Source organism: Trachurus japonicus, chromosome 1, assembly GCF_045865225.1.
Source record: "Trachurus japonicus isolate A0001 chromosome 1, Traja_1.0".
In the NCBI taxonomy this organism is placed as follows: domain Eukaryota; kingdom Metazoa; phylum Chordata; class Actinopteri; order Carangiformes; family Carangidae; genus Trachurus; species Trachurus japonicus.
The window spans coordinates 27,949,877-27,969,680 of NC_140907.1; positions in this window are offsets into that span (position 1 = coordinate 27,949,877).

Genomic DNA, 19,804 nt, shown 5'->3' on the forward strand with positions numbered 1-19,804 from the left:
TGTGTATGAATATGTGTATGATTATTTAGTCATATGGGTGTAAGCGAACATGTGCACTCGTGATATCACGTGCACAGACAGTATATTTTTGTTTTTCTTCTCTCCTTTTTTGTTGTTTCTTTTGTGTCTATAAGGGCACAACATGGCAAGCATTTGTATTATTTAGCCACATCATATTGTACTCAAACCTACTTTTGTCCGTTACACTGATGCTGCCCATGTTTTGTGCAAAAAACGTGGATGAGAGGTGAAACATCTTCCTAGACAAAAAAGTCCAGTTGCTTTCGATTTAAAATTCCTTTGAGTGAAAAATAAAGTTAAAAAAAAAGAAAAAAGGAACTGGAGACAAGATGGAAATACAGAAGAGGCGCATAATGTTTCTAATGTGCTGGAGGAAAGCTACCAGGTCAACAGTGCACACTTAACCTCACACCTTTTGGGTTTGGTAAACTCTCGCTGATTGATCCCCCTCCTCCCCATGACTCTGCCGGTCCAACATGGCTGCAGAGGAGGAAGAGGACAAACAACAACGCGCCCCGCTCTGGTCTTTAACGCCACATCCAAGGAGAATATCTGCTCCTCTGTCTTCCCTCTGCTAACACTGCATGCTTGTTTTTGTTTCATCATGTATCTGAAGGCTCTAAAGGCTGCTATTTGATGGAACCATGGAAGAGGAGCAGAGCTGACCGCAAGCTGTTTCACACTTCAAAAGAAGCACAGTGCGCTGTGTGAGTGTGTGCGCGCGCTCCTGTGTGTGTGTGTGTGTGTGTGTGTGTGTGTGTGTGTGTCAGGCACAGAGAGAGAGAAAGGGAGAGAGAGAGAGACATGGCAAGAAGAAGCAACAAGTGTGTGAATGTTCCAGAAAACCCCTCGAAGACGGCCATCTGGGCTGCTCTCGTATCAACACACACACACATATACGTGTCTCCTATGTCGTGAAAGTTGGTGGTGTCTTTTGAACCTTTACAGACACACACACACACACACAAAAACAAATGTCCATTCCTCCACAGCCAATGTGGATCTATGTGTGTGTGTGGGCTTGACCATTAGGGAATTTTCAATGGCAGACAGCTGGCGATCAATGATGCACCAGTTATCCCCTTGTGTGTGTGTGTGCATGTGTGTGGTTGCACGCCGACGTACACTACACACACACGCGGCGTCAACACAATGGTTAATGGTAATTGCTGCGCCAGCTTGCGCTAATTGATAGAGGACAGCATGCTTATACACTCACATACACACAAACACATTAACACATTAGCACATGCACATAAACAGAAGCCAATCAGGCAGACTGAGAATGTGTCCCCGGAGAGACGGGAGCAGCCGGAGAGCAGGGGTGGAGGAGGAGGAGGAGGAGGAGGAGGAGGAGGAGGTGGGAGATGGAGAGGAGACAGTGAAGGAGGAGAAGAGGAGGAAGAGAGGTTAAACACTCCCCAGAGACAGCTGCTAGTCAGGGCTCTTAGTTTTGTGCACATAGGCTACGGTAGGTGAGCAGTGCGTGGCGCGCATGAAAACACGGGGTCTGAGAGATTGTCTCCTATTTTTGGGTCTGCTGTGTTTTTGTGAATGTTCCTCCTCTTCAAAAGGAGCCCTCTCCCCTCTCCCCTCTCCCCTCTCCCTCTCTCCCTCCTCCATTCTTTCCTCTCAAACATAAACATGCTTGTGCACATATACACACATGCACACACACACACACACACACACACACACCAGATCTTCAGAGCTCCCTGCGCACCAGCATGTCCCTGTCTTCCACAAACGCCATGAAAAAAAAAAAAAAAACTAACCCACGAGCTGATCACCATAGCAACACGTTATATATCTTCCAGCAGTATTTATCCAATCCAGAGAGGAGGGGTTGTGGTGGTGGTGGTGGTGGTGGTGGTGGTGGTGGGGGGGGGGGGTAGATGGAGAGGGGAGGTAGAGGTGGTGGTGGTGGTGGCAGTGGTCATATGTGTGTGTGTGTGTGAGAGAGAGAGTGTGTATGTGTGTTGTTGTGGGGTGTGTGTGTGTGTGTGTGTGTGTGTAGAGGAGAGGGGGGGTGCTGTGATGCAACTCCTCCAAAAAAAATCAAACGGTCATTACAGGAGAGAGAGGGGGGGTTGCAGTTCGCGTGCGTGGCCACAAGGCGGCAGCAGCGTCGAGCACAGCGGGGCGATGGCATCATCATCATCACCACCACCACCAGGCATCATCATCCTCATCCTCATCATCCTCATCATCAACGCTGCTTCAAGACCAGTGGCTTCTCAGTCATGTGCTTCATCACAGGGCTGCAGGTTTCACCCCCCCGAGCCAAATACTACACCACCGGCTTATTTCAGCTGTTATTAGAAGGTGTGCCAATGTGTGAAACTGACTCGTGTGGTTTGAAAGCCGGCCAGCGACGTCGCATCTTCATGGCACATGAGGAGTGCTAACCGCTGGACTGGACAAGAAAGCTTCAAAAAAAAAAGAAGGAAGGAAGGAAGCGGTTCCAGAGTAACCTCAAAAAAAAAAAACATCACCTACCAGTGGGATGCTGGGCACGTATTAAAGGATGGGGGAAAAAATGATTGAAGAAAAGAAGAAAAAAGAGAAAAAGAAAATGAATGGTGGGGCAGAAAGAGAGCAGGAATGATTGCAAGGTCCCCCTCCTCCCCAAGCATAAGGATTAGATGTTGTGCTGCTGGCTGCAGATGGGTTTGGGCTTGATTCTGTATGTGTGTGTAATGTGTCAGTGTGTGTGTGTGTGTTTGTTAGTGTGTGTGGGTTTATTTTTTGGGCTCAGGAAGCAGGTTAAGCAAAGAGAGGAGGGGAGGGGGGTACAGAGAGAGAGAGAGAAGAGTGGAGAAAAGGAGGGAGAGGGGAGTGAGTGAGGAGGAGGAGGTGGAGAGGATGAGAGGAGGGAACAGGATGAAAGGATGTAGGTGAGTCTAGGAGGAGAGGAGGCCTAAATCCTCCGTGAGCTCCTGGGAGAGACACAGGGAGACTAATGATGTGAGAAAAGGGGGGAAATGTAGGGAGACAAAAGAAAAACAGGAAGAGACTGACACCAAGTGTGAGACATATGGACTGGATGGATGTGGCTGAGGCAAAAAAGTGTAAGGGTAAGGGCAGAGCGCGTCTTACTTACTCACAGGTTTATGTAGAAAAACCCAACAGGACCTGACAAGAGTCTGATAGGATCAGCTCCTCTACATGTTCACTCACTCATACACCTACACACTTGCCCTCACACACACACTCACAGTCCCACTTGCCCTCTTTTCAGCGCTGCTCCATTTTTCCAATATCCCGAGCTTAAAGTGATATTTTTCATTTTGGTAGGCTACATTTTAAATTTTTCAACAGGCTTTACCTGGTGTGACTTCTGTGTGAGCCATTAGCCTTTTTCGACAGCGTCCGACCTGTACAGTACCGCTGTGGGTCGATCGCTCAGGTTTCAAACCCCCTCGCCGGACTCCCCTCTCCATTAAGTTGAAAAAGTGAACCTGCAAAACAGAAAATGTTGTTTTCAGCTCAGTGGGGTGTTTTTTATTATTTATTTATTTATTTTTACCTCACCTTGTTAAGCTTTTTCTCTTTGAGGTCAAGGACATGAAATGTGTCGATGAGGCTGGTTGTTTGGTGAGAGCCTGCCCATTAAATCAGCTCATCAAACAAAATTAATGAGAAGAAATTTCATAATGGATTAATTGTTGAAGTGATCTAATGATAAAAAGCAGTGTTTCGTAGCAGGTCAAACTGGACTCGACCGGACAAAACCACTGCTTTTATTAGTTGAGTCCGTGGTTTTGTGAGATTGTTACCGCTTGTTTTATCTTGTTAAACAAGAATAAAACTCAGACATCTGCCATTTCTAACTTGTCATATGTCAGGATTTGCTGCTTCTCTCCCGTTTTGTATAATTGTCTTCTCTTCACTGTTTTTGGCAGAGGGGCATTTTACGCTTATATTGCACAGCCAACAGTCCACAGAAGACGAGAGAGGAGTGAGGAGAGAGACGAGGAGCTGTAGATGTTGTAGCGAATGTTTGGCACCACAACCGTCAGACCACCAGTACATGTAGTGATGATATCCAGGCGTTGTTTTGTTGGTGAAACAAGACATGACATTTGACGACATCATCTCAGGCTCTGGAACCTGGTGATGGCCATTTACCCTTTTTACTGTATTGATACTATAAATGATTTTAAAGAAGACATATTATGCCTCTTTTCCACAAATTAAAATAGTTCCCATGTGTCTTTTGGTCAAAATATCCCAAGAATCAAACATCACAGCACTTTTCATCTGCTCAAAACAGCCCTGTGCAGAATGGCTGGTTTCAGTGCCTGTCGCTTTAAATGCAAATGAGCCACTGCTCACTCTCCCTCCCACTCCCTCTAATGGTGGGTACTCACAGGTGAGGGGTGGTATTATGCAAATTCGAAAACTAATCATCATTGGATAACAACTAAGGGAACAGCTCGTAAAACCAAATGGATTTCAACCAAGGGAGCTTGCACATCACAGATTTTGTCAATTCTCACATTTTGGGGGCTGTATAAGGCAAGACAAACACCCAAATATTATGTTTGCCTTCAAAAGTGATATTTCCAATCACAATCGAGGAGTTCTTAATGTAAATAAATGTAAATCTGCTATTCAATATATCACGGATTGAAATAGTCTGACTTTCTAAGACGATGTCGGGACAGGATTGTGTTTTTGGCTGGTTCTCTGGCCCTGAAAAATGTGTTCAAGTAACCAAAGAGCTTGGTGGTGGACTTTTTTTTTTTTTTAAAGGCTGACCAGCTGATGAAGGAGGTCATTTGAGATAAAGGCATCTCAGCAGTAAAAAGTGTGAGCTGAAAAGGTTCAGGTCAGAGGGAGCTTGGGAAACGAGCACTGGGAACTGTCGAAAAAACTCTAAGAAATCCTTCTGGTGACTGAGGATGAGGAGGCAGATCATTGACCTGGCTGCATCCATCACGTACGGGGGACACATTGATCTTTAGCGAGACGAGTCGACTGAGAGCGAAAGTAGGAGGATCATTTCCATGAACTCCTGAAGCTGCAAAACGTATAATTTGGAAACTAGTACTTGAAAATTCAAAAGGGTCTCTAGGTCCAATTCCGCAGTGGAGGTCAGTTAGAAAGCTTATTAGTGGAAAGGGCATAATTTTCATTTCAGCTTTGAGGGAGACACCCACTGGGAACGGCTCCAGCCACTACAATTATATTCTCCTTAATGGGATACAATTCCTACTGCATTTACTCTATGTCTGCCACTTAAGATGACACACTGACCTGAACAAAAGAACTGAAAAAGGGAGGATTATGTCAGATGTAAGTCTGATTTAAATCATAGCTGTGGACATCTGAGGATAAAATGTCATTCTTAAGTTTGAAAGTCACTCAGGCCCCGAGAATATAAAGCAACGATCAAGACAGAAAAGCATCACATAGTTGAAAACTTAGTTGCAAATACGTGAAAAAAATAAATGTGATGTCACCAGAGCCATTAACCCTAATGTGCAGGGAATGAGTCTTGTCATCACGTAGGCTGGTGGTAATTACATTAGAGGACTCACATTCAAAAATTACCATTAAACAGTCTGATAGGAGGCAGTGGTCCAATAAGGGCATACCTGGGGAGACCTGAAAATACATGCAGCCTTTTATGGTTTCACTGAAAATATTCTTGTTTAATTAACACAAATCTTCCCAAATAAAACAAGTTGCTGAAGTTCTTGTGCTGAGGGGGAGATGATAGTACATATGTCGCCTGCAGAAAACAGGTGGTTAATGGAGATCTACCCAGTGAAACAACAGACTCCTCCTCACTCACTTTGTGGCTCAGACTGTCTGCATATAATTTAAACAGTAAAGGCGACAGACTACCTCTCCACACACCATTGGCTATGGTGATGAAGTCAAGGAAACATACTACCCCCCTGAACAGAAGACTTTTTTCTGCAATCTGCACCAGTGGAGCAACATACGGACAACAAAAAAAGGGACGCACGCCTGTCAATCAACTTATGAAGCAATTTCCAATGATTAATCCCGTCGAACGCTTTGGAGGCATCGAGAAAACAAGCAAAGATCACAGAGCCTTGTCTGTCTTCTATTATACTGGATTACTTTCCTCAGAACAAAAACACAGACATTAACTCCATCACCACATCTGAGACAAACTGATTATCAGTGGAGCTCAGTGAAGAATAATCGCCTCCAAAGCCTTTGACCCCAGGAGCAACATTTCACTTCTCCACAAATGGGACTAGTTCTGTAGCTACTCGTTGAAGGGATAAAATCATGCACAAACAATTAGGTAAGCAGCATTACTGAGTGCCAAGCTGTAGAACTGCAATCTTCAGGTTTCTTCCATTTGGGCAGAAGAACTGTATTTACAACAGTTACCTGAGGGGCAGATATTCACAAATCAGAAGAAAACTCACTTTACTTCAGAGACAGCAAATTTTACAAAATCCTTGTGTAAACAGAACTAGACAAAAGCAAACCAATGTTCCCTTCATACAGTTTATTTCCCATTTCCCTTGGCCTTCTTTTACAAGAGTGAACGTGGCTCAAAAAGGACAGCGATGTGCCGTGGTAGAGGGTCTTTTCTAACTTGCTCTACAATGGCAACAGCATCCTTGAACTTGCACTTTCAGGGTTTTTTATCACACACACACACACACACACACACACACACACACACACACACACACACACACACACACACACAGGTAGGGTGGATCTGTCTTGATGATACAAGTCAGCAGTGTAAAACTCAAGCATGTGGGGGGCCTCCTTTCATATTTAATAGAGGGGGGACAGTATCTGATTGTATTATTCTCAGCCGCCACCAAATTCTCTATGCAGGAAAAACCCAGACTTCCTCTCATAAGATGAGCCAGACAAGTTCCTTGGCCTTGGAGGGAGCAGGTCCCTTGTAACAGCAATGCTCCAATTTATCTGGAGAGCAATGATGTACAATCACTTTCTGTGGCCTTGCAATCTTGCGACCACCGGTCTACTGTGTTAGCTGCAGAAAATCAGGAGAATTACTTTGGGAGGACTGTCAGAGACAGTGTAGGTTTCCTTCACACACCTGCCAAGGGAAGACAAGGCTATTAGCCACCCAACATCACTTTGAAGGAGAGCGACGTCAGACCTGAGGTTCAGATGGTCGTCTGAGGTTCAGACGGGACGCTGCATCGTTGCTGTCTCTTCTCTTGGCACCTCTAGCTCTCAGAGAGGGACACAAAGGAATCTGCACCTACTTTTGGTGCACACAACAAAACTATCAGGAAAAACTGGTAAATTCACTGATTATACAATTTTCAACAACCATATTTGAACTGATCCAGCTAATACCTTGCTTTTCTCTTTTATCGCTCAAAGAGTTTACAGACGTCCTCTCGCCTGCTTCTTTTTCATCCCCCCAAGTGGTTACAGCAGAGCTTCCTAATGATGTCCTTTGGCAACATGTCCATTTTGTTAACAGCACAGAAAATCATTTATTATCACCTCAGGCCACCTCGAGCTTCATGCAGTGGGAGAGAGGATTGTCCAGATGCAGCTCAACGATCATTACAGTTAGAACAAAGGAGAAAATCTCCATGGCTGAGCCACTCGGCTCCCCACAGTACTCGCAGCCTTCATGGCTTCCTCTGTTGTCCTCAGGTAGAGACTCTCCTACTCCTACCAAAGGACACACCAATCCTCCAGATACTCCACTGTGAATAATATAATAGCTATTCACTATTACTTATTAATCACTGTCTACACCATTCTGGCCATAACAAAACTTTGTTTGAAACTGGTTGAAACAGTTAGCCAGTGTTTATGCTTAGCTAGGCAGCCCATGTCTCCACTAGCTACAGTATATTTTTAAGTAAATCTTTTTACCTTACTCTAAGAAAGCAAATTCACATCTTGAACTGCTTAGAGGTGAAGTATGCAAGATTCTTTTTTTCCTTAATTAAACAGCTTCGGAGTAATTGTGATGGTTAAAGCAGAAGTAAGCGATATTTTTGTGTTAATATAAGTCTTAAATAGTTATATCTTCTGACAGCAATCACTTACATAAAGTGTTTGGACCGAAACACGGGTCTGTCAGTCCCTCTGCTCTGCTCTGAGCCGAGGAGAAAACTTTTCTCGTATCCTACAAGTTTTATCCAATGAGGAGAGAGAACGGCATGAGGGACGTAGGGACGAGGACGAGGACCAATAGATCCATGACGAGGGCGGGGGCTGACAAGACGTTATGGTGTGTTCAAGGCAACCCGTAACTCGTGTTTTTCCGACCTGTGAAGTCGTACCAGTTCGATCTGGTACGAGTTCACGGGTCGGAAGTTACGAGTGGCCGTGCACTTTCACCATGACTTTCACAGGTAAAACAGGTCAGAAAAACACGAGTGGGTTGCCTGGAACGCTACAAAGTCATAAGTCGTGACTTGAAGCATGTAATTTACGATTTCAAAAGCCTGCCTGGAACGCAGCATTAGCCAAAACGACCGGGTCGCTTACTTCTGCTTTAAATGACTTGTTACAGGGAGAATGGAGGCTCTCTACCTTCCACCTAGCATCTCTAGGCTGAAAACCAACCTTGCAAGATCTGTGCCTCCGACCCGGATCTCGTCTTTTGAGAAACATGGACTGCTTTACGGCACTATGACCAGTGGTTAATATGTGCCGGATTCTGCCGGAGCAAGATCCAGCACCTCGCGGGTCGGGACCGGAACCTATTTAATTGGATCCTCGACCTTGATCATTTCTCAATTAAAATATGTAAATAAACTGCATGTACTGTAATGGGTCTATTTCATTGTATCTGTGCTTTGTCTGTGTTTTATTTCTCCATGAAGTTACTCATAGATTGCCCGTTTGCCTACTATAGATGCATTTTAATCTGAGAAAAAGAAAAGAGGGGGGAAAAGGGAAATAATCAAGTCAATCATCAGGTTACACAATGACGCAACCAGTGAATTTTGGCCTAGAATAAAGAGGAAAATAAAATGACACAACTAAAGGACGTAGAAACACTCTAAGCCATATATTGAAGTAAGAATATAGGAATAAATCTCTGTGGAGAGTTTGTAAGGGGGTTTTCAACAAATAAAAAACTACTACTACTGAAAGGTAAGCACACGTTTTTATTGATAGTCCCATGTCGCATGTTATTGATTAGGAGCAATGTGTGTGTAACTTTGTGTTGTGAATCAATGAGTGTGTATGGAGAATGAAAACTACTAAGTCCCATTGTTGTGTGCATCAGTGCTTATAGCTGGTTCAGGGGCTCGAGTGTCACCATTGACAGAGGTGATGTGTGTTGTGTGTAGTGTGTGTATATATATAAACTTTATTTCAGACACAGGTCCATATCACAATCAATATAAATAGTACAAAAATAAAAAATAAAGTACAAAAAATGTGTATGTGCGTGTGTATGCAGGTGCTAGTCGATCGATCAGTTAGTCCCCCCCCGGGACCTCCTCACTGACTACAACACAAACACGCCCCGTAATCTGTAATCTCTTGTTAACGTTACCCACTTTGGTAGACATCACTCAAATGCACATGGCTGGGGGGGACGAGGGTCAGCTGTGAGTGAAAATATGCACTCTGAAAACGTAGGGGGAGCTCTGTGATGACATGCATAGTTCCCCTTTAAAGGGATAACGAGGAGTTTTGGAAAGTGAAGTGTTTTCACACTACATTTACCATGAGCCTCGGCGCACACGGTGAAATTCTTGGACTGGCGCAAGCATGAAGGCAAAAACATTTGCCAAGAATGTTTTCATTGATCAAGAATGAAAGTCGGAGGTTTGAAGAAGATCAGATACCGCCATAGTTCCAACCATAAACGGCGATTCGTCGGCATTATTTCCATGACCCGCCGGACAGCGTCCGCAAGACCGAAAGTAGGAAATGCTGGGCGAGGCGACCACTAATAATAATAATAACAAAATAACGACAAAACTATATATTTATCGAAAATGGACCCATTAACAAGTGTGGGTAACGTAGATTCATCCACAGACTCTTTTGAAACCAAAAGGAAACTCCTCGTTGTCCCTTTAACTATCCCTATTGATGTGTTCAGGGAAAATTAAGACATAATTTAGCTTGCAACGCAAAGATGTTATTTGCTGATTTTGGCTTAACTCATATTTACTTGCACTGCATCATGGTTAACAACTGACACCAGCTTGGAAAAAATGGAGTCAGAAAGCTGTTGGCTAGCCATGAACTGTAACAAGCTTAAAATGTGAGACAGCAATGTCAAAGTATAATTTTCTTCTTACAGTATTGAACCTACAGGTTTCTGTGCAGCAGCACTGCTGTTTGTTAGCAGTGTTAACAAACTGTATCCTCCTTGTTGAACGGCCTGAATGACAAAGTTCACATCGACTATGACTTTGACACATGGTGTCTCTCTCTGTCTGTTTCTCTTCCTCTCAAATGGCTTGAGGAGAGGTGAGATTGTCATGGACACTCTATGGAGCTAATTGAGGGGGATAAATGATTTATATGAAATATCAGGGGTGACAAGTCTCCTTGTCTCTGCAGAAAATTACACCTGTGGTAAGTGGCAAGGCGCGGGGGAGGATAAGATTTATCCTGACATGCTGTTGTGCTTAAAGGATAGGTTATGAATTTTTCAAGTCTATCTCATACCCTTATGCACATATGTACATTGAAAGACACTGTAATGATTCCCCCCTCTCCATACTGCCTATGAAGCGATCCCTTCATAACACAGCCCATCGCCCCATGTAGAAGTGCATTGTGAAGTTAAGCTGAATCCAATATAAGGCTTCATCAGTCTGATGCCAAATCTGGTGGGTATTTTCAAAAGTTTGTTTTTTAGTATGAAATTCTCCCTTTGTATTTCCCCAGACATGTGACCTTGCTGAGAGGCAGTGAGGAAATACTAACATGAAGAAACTCTATACTAAAGAAATTGTGGAAGTTGTCCAGTTAATTTTAGGTCTGATGATTGAAGCCTCGGGTTTGCTTTGGCTCAACTACAACGTGAAGTGTGAGGACGGTGTATATCTTCTCCCTATTTCTTACCTTGAAGTCAGATTAAAGACAGAATGAGAGGATGAATGATTACTGTAGATATGAGACTTTACTTTCCAGTGCCTGCCATATTTAAAAAGCACAAAGGTGTTCAACAATTTACCCATCGAATCTGAAAAGCGAGTGTTTATGACTTACTACTAGGTCTGTTACAATTATTACAAAAAATCATTTCCATTCATCTGTATTTAAAAAAGCTGGATGAAACTAACAGAAATGTCACATTTCCATCACTATTTCCTTGTTGTTCTCCAACATTTGAGGTTGGACTGGTCCTCTTTTAATGACATCATCACGTTGCGCCCTCTTCTTCTGCTATGGTTAAAGCTGGGGACACACTACACGATTTTTGCACGAGAGTTTGGTGCGTTCAGTTGGCTTCAGTTGCTTTGACAAATCGTCTGTGAACCCTCATATGGAGCAGTCGTTAAATGTGTGATCATCAGTCGTCATAAAAATCAGCTGGAACCAGTCGGTTAGTAGTGTACTCCAAGTCATTTCTAAATCAGCAACAACTGTGAAAATCGTGTAGTGAGTCCTCAGCTTTAATGACACATGAGTGGAGCACCACCAACAGTTTATCTCAAGGAGCTTAAGTTCTAATACTTAACAACAGCATTTTGACGAGCATCTATTGGCATTAGCATCATGGATTTAGTTGCAAAAGCTTGAAGACAAACAGAAATTCTGTTGTTGTTTTTTTTGTTACAATGTTAAATGCCAATAAATGGCTCTTCTTCTTTATAAGGTGTAAACAATGTTAAGGCTTACACTATAATAGTGGCATAAAATGATCAGAAAAAGACAATTAAATCACTAATCGTAATTATTTCTATGGCAATTCATCGGCAACTGAAATTTCAAGATTGTGACAGCCCTAGTTACTTCTCAGCACTAGTTACTTCTTTCAATAAACAACACAAAGCCGTATTTTGCAAAGCGTCCGCCGACCCCGTCGTGACAACGAGAAGATCTGTCCTGCCATTGTTCAGAAGTTGGTCCAAATTTCCTTCTCACTCCTTCCTTATCTGAAAGCACACCACCACCTCTCCATCTCTGCCAACACGGAGCCAGCTGGAGCTCTGTCCATTTTCACACCTGTGCTCACCCTGGGGCCTTGTGGAGCATTTCGGCAAAATGTGCAACCTGCAAGCTGCAATTTAACACAGGAGATAATTTCCCCTCTCGTGTTAATTTGGAATTTTCTTGCTAATCAAAAGAAACCATATGTTTCTGGCCAATATTTAAGCATTCAACCCCCCCTGGAGTTCTTCAAAATGTGATTGCATTTGTTGTGTTCTGTGACGCTGCCGTGATCCCTGTGATTCAAACGTACGCAGTGGTTGAAAATCTCTCCAAGTGAAAAGGGCCTCTGGACAGCTTTGCAGAAAGTGGTTGGATTTTTGACTAAACATCTGAGCTGAAGTGTCTGAGCACTCTTCCTTTTGGAGTACAGTCTGACCTTTTTGGCCTCCAGGGTAAAGGCTTACAGCGCTCTAAAGACGACTACGCTCGAATGTGGATCCTCAGAGTTCAGTCAGAAGTGGACCAACACTCCTTCCCCGCACAGATAACAGAGGAGTCCAGGGAATGTGTTAATCCTGCGTAAATGTGTTTTGTGGATTTAGAAATAGCTTATCCCTGTTTTCCCTGAGGTATCCCGTCAAGAGGTGCAGCAGGGGGTGTTAGGTGCCGGGGTCACTGCTATGAGATTTCAGTCCTGTCACCATCAGAGGGAGAAAAGTTGTGTTCGCTCTCCTGGCAACAAGTCAACCCTGAACCCAAGAATCCCACGGGATCGACTGGAGGAAGAAGTTGGAAGAAGTTTTCAAGGGAAGTCGCTGGAAGGAAGGAATTTGCCTAAACTGCTGTGACCTGGATGAATGCCACGACGGTGGATGGTTGGATGCACCGAAAATTAATTTTACAGCCACATAATGACTTGCCAATTGTCAGAATAATTCTTCGCTTCATAATAATTCAAAACGTCATTCCCATTTTTCCCAACCTTTCCAGCGCATAGTCATTGACCTTGTATAGATGTAAAATACTAGCATGGATACAATGATTTCTTGGCTGAAAAGCTTTCAGATTATCTCTAAAACAATGTCTGAACCCGCGATCTGTGTGTTGTTGGCGGGGGTCCACTTCTAATTACTCAGTGGGGTATGTCTCTAATGGTTAAACAAAGGCTTTTGAGCTGAGCTGCTGCTTGAATTATGAATTATGAATACATAAGTGGGGGGGGGGGCACAATGCAGTATTACAGCAATGATCTCCTCATTTAAAGCTCATGGCTCTGACCTCGAAGCCCGTCCACCTTTTACAGACAGATCTCTTTCTCTTAAAAAAAAAAGCTCCTTGACTTTAATGCTCTGATGAAAATGATTCGTTAAGTAATGTAATACTTTAATATCAGTGTACGTGACTTATCTGTAATTCATGCATTAATAAGTGGAAGACTCAGCATAAATTAATGTATGAATAAATGCATGACATATGAACTCATGAGGGTCGGTGGTGCTAATGAGGGAGTGCAATGTGTTGACTACGTACTTACTCACACATGAAAAAAAAAAATCTGAGTTAAGCTAATTAACAAACATATGTAACTGATACATTAATTAGCCTGCTGGGTTAAATGAGCCCTCAGTGTTACATTATATTGCCTAGATATAAGGACACACGCCACCGGCTGTATTGAGTTCTTAGTACTCGAGTGTGATTTAAGCGCGAGGCGACTTTGTACTTATTGATACGGATATGTGCATCAATTACAGCAGCACTCCGGAGACTACGGCTCCTCTTCTCCTGCATACGCCACAACACACACTCTCTCTCGTCTCCAGCCCCTCGTCACTCTTCTTCTGTCAAACACTTACTGCTCTCTGGAGCTGTGGTTATGAAATATTCCTTTATTTATGGACGGTAATGAAACGATCATTTAAAACAAATAAAAAGAAAGAAGAGGAAATCAACAATTAATCACTGCAAAAATGAAGCATTGCTTCCCAGTTCAATGTAATGATGACCTATTAAACCCACAGTTAAACATGTACACTTAATTAAGCAGTTTTATGCTGGTAGTAACCAAGAAGGATGTCTTTAGGTTGCGGTGTAAGAAAGTGGCCCTCGACCTCCGAGGCAGCAATTAGACATCAAATGTTTTGAGTTTAATGAAAATTAGAGGAAGAAAAAAAAGAACCCGACTATACAAACAAGACGGCCTGCACATTTAAGCTAATTATCAACAGGCTAAATGTCTATGAGGAGGTCCTCAAGGTCAAATCCACAGATCTTAACAACATTTTAATCAAATGTCAGCTCAGATGCATCGACTTGACCGCTACTATGTGTGTGAGTGTTGGCAACAGCTACACTTGGCATTTTGTGAGCGTAAATATTTAATAACAGCTAATCGCTAAGTAATAACTACTCGGAGCGAGCGGTGCAACCTGTTTTAATGTTGTGAGCGATGCATTTAAGTCTCCGCTTACTAAACGCTGATCTGGCTTGTTGTCAGTGTAACCAGCTGCAGGTCTATAAGGAGACACACCGGTCTACAGGCCTCTGACTGTGAAGTGTGTCTACTTGATTGACAGACCGTTAATAGAGTTTGAATTTTATGTTTGTGTTTTATACGCACTGTACAGATATGGTGTGGGTTGCCAAATGAACCAATTTCATCTGAATTATGCTGTTGTTCTACTTGTGAAAGGCAAAAAATGTATGGCTTTTTAAAAAAAAGACTGTATGGAAATGTCCAAAACAGGCTTCAGCTGCACTTGGTGCGAGTTCATGAATTTTAAAAGATCTGGTCACCGAACAAGTTAAAAAACGTGTCAAAGCAAAGCTGAGTCACAGTTTGGTCCGACATAGATGGCTGTTGTGCTGATTGTGTGACGAGCGTGAAAATCATTCAGCAGTAAAGCAGAAACTGAAAATTCATGCTGAGTCATGCAAGTATTAACGCATTAATTATCAATGATGAGTTATACACAAGTGTTACCAAAAAAAAAAAGTGCTGTGGTGAAATTACACCTGTGGAAGTTTTTTTCTCTCCAGTGGCGTCGTGTCGCTTCTTGACAAAAATGTGCTTTCATGACAAAATGCTATCAAGTGTCTGTGTGTGCATGCGCATGAGTGTGCATGCATGTGAATGTGTGTGCGCCTTCACAGTGATATCACCTAATGTTACTTTCAGAGTGTGACAAGTGTGTGTTCTGACTGTCAGCTTAAGTTAAAGCCTCAACTTCAGGCCAGTCTGTGTATGAACTCTGTGTGTGTGTGTGCAGGGTGCCGGTCCACTGGGGTACAGACTCTATTAGGCTTTTTAAAAAACTGTCATATATGCAAGCAAACAACACTCTCACACACACACACACACACACACACACACACACACATGCAGACAGATGTGAAGAAGAGTGTGAGTAGGCTTTCAGCAGGTACAGACGACTCTCCCTCCGACAGTGACTCCCTGTCTCCGTCTGGCTGCTGTAGATCCCTAAGATGGCGGTTGTCACTGTCACTGACGTCAGCAGCAGCAGAGCGCCGGCGGGCCGATGATGTCAGTGTTTCTGCCGCCGTTACAGGTGTGTGACTGACTTCTCTTCTGTGATGTAATTAAACCTGACACAAGAAAAAAAAGGAGAGGTGGACAGCTGGGCGAGCAGAGAGGGCACTAATATCTTGTCCAAGTCAAATCTTAGTCCGAGCCATCACACCTCTTACAAGTCTAATTTGACGGCTGCCACCTCCACCTCCACCGCCGCCGCTGCTCACTATTCCTCCTATTCCCTTCTTTTCATTCTCTGTGTTCAGCAGCTTCCCTATCCCTTTCTTCTGCTCTCTATATCTCTTTCTTTCTCTCTCCTCCTCCTACGCGCGCCCCCTCACCTCTTTTCTCTCGCCGTTTGATCAGCGGAGCAGCATCTCGGCAGGAGTATTTAAGGAAAGAGAAGGCTCCCCTTCTTTATTCTCTTCCTCTTCTTCTTCTTCTTCCCCCCCTGTCTTACATCTCTCCGTGCTCTTGTTTGCTCCTCTGTCCTGTTTTCTTCTCGCTTTAATATTCTCTCTTCACTCCTCTTTCTCACAATTTCTTGATCCTTTTCTTCCCAAAAATTCTTCACAATGTATTATTTCACACTGTAACCATCATGCATTTGTATGGGTGCCTGTGAATGTGTGTGTGTGTGCGTGCGTGTGTGTGTATGTGTGTGTCTTTGAGTGTGTAACAGAGAGGGTACAGTAGTAGTGTTCAATTACACAGCAGGAGAGTTGCTTCTGAGTCACTCAAACTAATCTGGCCTGAAGGTGCAGCTCCAGAGACCTACAATCTGTCTCTGTGTGTGTGTGTGTGTGTGTGTCTATTTCTGTAGACCTTAAATACGAGTGTATGTTATGTTCAAAGTTATCTTAAAGCTAATACATAATAATAATTATTAGCTATTAATGTCATTGTTTCATCTAATATTCAATAAACCAAGTAACAGAGGAATTTTCTCACGCCATTGGACCCAGAGCTTCATGTTTAAAGGGTGAAGGCCGATACTTGATCTTTCTTCTTATCACCAACAAGTCTCATTAAAATACAAAAAAACCACCAAAGACTTGACTCACTAACAAGCAGCGCTGGTGCTTCCAGAGCCTGATCAATCATTTTCATCGGTCACATCACGCAGGTTTCCAATATTGCCCCAAAAACTACTTTCTGTGTGAACATGGCCACTATAAAGGAAGGGTTGGAGATCCCGTTTTTGGAGCATTTTTTCTTACTGAATTGTTTGAAATCTTCTTCACACCACTACTGCAACCAAGTAATTAAAGTACTTATTCACAAAAAATGAAAAACGTCAGTCACATGTGGAACGGACAATCCTGTAAAAAAACACCATCCAATCATGTCGAACGCCACGGTCAAGTCAATTGGATCGTGATATGTCAGTCAAACTGACATCTCTCTCCCTCCCTCCTCTGCACGTTCTGCTCTTCGTGCACTAATCACGTGCGCAATCAGAGTCTTCAACCATTTACGACCCGGAAAAGACATCGCAGTAACCCGATGTACTACACTCAGTGCTGGTAGGTGGTGATGTAGCTCTGAGCTGGATGCTGGGTGGTTTATTATGATGTCTGGTGTTTTCTTTCACGTGAATGAGCTATGAGAAAAAGCTGGCGGAAAGTTAGGAAAGAGTTTGCCCCGTGTAATCGTGAGTGAGGCCGCTTTTTGCAATACTATAATGTGTAGTGGGGCTTCAATGCGCAGCATCGTGTTCCTGCGCTCTGGAGGCGTGGCTTCGGAGAAAAAAATCTGAGGATCGGGACTTAGACTTTTGGATTGTGTATTTTCAAAATGTGGCCTGCTAGAACCATTTTCCCAGGATTTCCAACCCTACCTTTAATTCTGCATCAGCCCTTTACTCACTATCCTGCTGGTAGTCACTCACTACTAGCGTAAATGTGTATCCATCCACCAGTAAAACCAGTGTCTCCAGAGAGGAGACGTGCATTACATCCCTCTTTATCTCTCTTTTGTTTTTGTTTTTTTGGTCACAAAATTATTTATGGCAGGTGAACAGCCAAGTGCAACACTACATATCTTCCAGGAGAGACTGTCTGAAAGCGTGCCGTGCATTATCGTCCCCATATTTAAATGTTAATGTATCTTGCCCCTTTGCATGACGGACATCTCTTCTCCTCCCTCCTCCAAGTGGGGCCACTCAAAGCTAGGCAGAAACACTTTTGCTTTCCGACACAGTCATACAACACGATGTGTAGTTTAAATTACTTTTTGAGCAAAACCTGGGCCTCATAAAATATTGATTCAGAGCTTAACTAATGGTATACTAGCTAAAAACCCTCCTTAAGGCATGTCCTCTGAAGTGTTTTCCATTTTTCGAATGACCTAAACTCCTGCTGTGTGGCAAAACATTTTTCTAAAGCACACAATTTAATTTTAAATTCTAATGTAGTTCCCAGGGTTTCCGAAGATGAAAAATATATATCTGAATGTTGCGATAATGTGCACACAAGACTTCTGAAATATGTCCATTTGATGGAGTCTAGGGGGCTACACTTTTTCACACAGTGTGAACATTAAGTGCTGAGGAAGAATGAGGTGAAGATAAAACACGATACTGTCACACAGACTGGAACAAGATGATTTGTCTTTACTCTTAAGCTGCTTCAGGAGAAACAGAAGAGGATGTGATACGGGGTCAGGCGTTCATATTTTAGACAGTATTTTGTAACCATCTGAATGACGTTTGTTGTACAGACTGTTGTGAGTGTGTGTGTACAGTATTGTGTACTGTATAAGCAGGTTGCTGAGAATTTGTTTCTCAGGGCTGAAGCCCCACATTGAGGCTCAGGAGACATTACACAAGACAAAATTGTTCATTGGATGCGACAACTATTCTCACTGAGCTGCAGAACGACGCCTGACAGCCTCACACACCTCATCAAGTATTTAATGCAAACTATGTTTCATGCATGACTGTCTGCGTGAGTCGTACGTGTGCGTACATGCATGTGTGTGTGCGTGTGTGTGTGCAGTTGAACAACTCTTGATAAGAGCAAAACACCGACAGAAGATAGCAGAGCATCCTCTTGCTCTCTCTCTTTCTCTCTCACTGACACACACAAACACACACAGATGATGCCTCGAGAGTTCAGCTGGCTCTGCCCATTGCCATGGGCAGTGAGCCTTTATGTGGCAGTGCGTTGTGGGTATTGTTAGGCAGGCTGTAAAGAGCGCGAGAAATAGAATAAAAGCATAAGAGGCAGAAATTGCATGAGAGTGAGTGACGACACAGATGTAAAGAGACAGCAGCGATGTACTGAATGTAAACCAACAGAAAATGAATCTATTTTAAGCCACATGTGGTGTTAAGATTTTCTCTTACTGTTTGTTTTGTTTATGATAAGGGATAATCTTTAGGTGTCTGCTCGGTTCTTCAATGACTGGCTGCTGTTTCGTCAGGGAAAATCTCACATTACGCAGCAAATTTCTGCCCTAATTTTGCTCTGCCTGACTGACAGTTGTGCTTGTTTGAGTGCTCAGATGTAAGGACTTGCAGCGGGTGCAAGAGCAGGGAGGTGACAAGCAAAGCTGCGTATTGACCTGCTAAACAGTAAATCAGTGAATGCTGAGACACAGGTTCCTAAAATCACATACCATATAGAGGGCTAAAACTCAACAGGCAAAAGAATGGCGAGAAAGAAATCAATAGAGAGGAAAATAACGTTATAAATCATATAAGATATTACGCCGTGTATATTTGTGTAGTTTAATCTGTCATAAACGAGAAATAACGGATTACGGGGCGCGTTTGTGTCACGGTGCACAGAGACGAGAGCCGGGACACCGGGGTGGCGGCGCTGATCTTGCAAGAGATGCTACGTTGAAGGCAGAGAGCCTCCATACTCCCTCGTAAAAAGTTACATGTAATTTATTAAACCATTACAATTACTCCAAAGCTGTTTAATCAAAGGAATAGTTCAACATATTGGCAAATTGGCCCATTGCCATAATCTCTATAGTTTTAGCAGTAGGTTCGTTACCTTTAATTGTCGGTGCAAGCTATTTTTAGAACGGCGGAGCAGAGCCGCGAGCTGCTCAGAGCTACGCTACGGAGGCTAATGGGATTTGTTGGTTTCCCTCATCAAACTCATCAAATACACAATCCAACAACAACTCCAAAACGCTCTTGTGGACAAGTTGTGACCT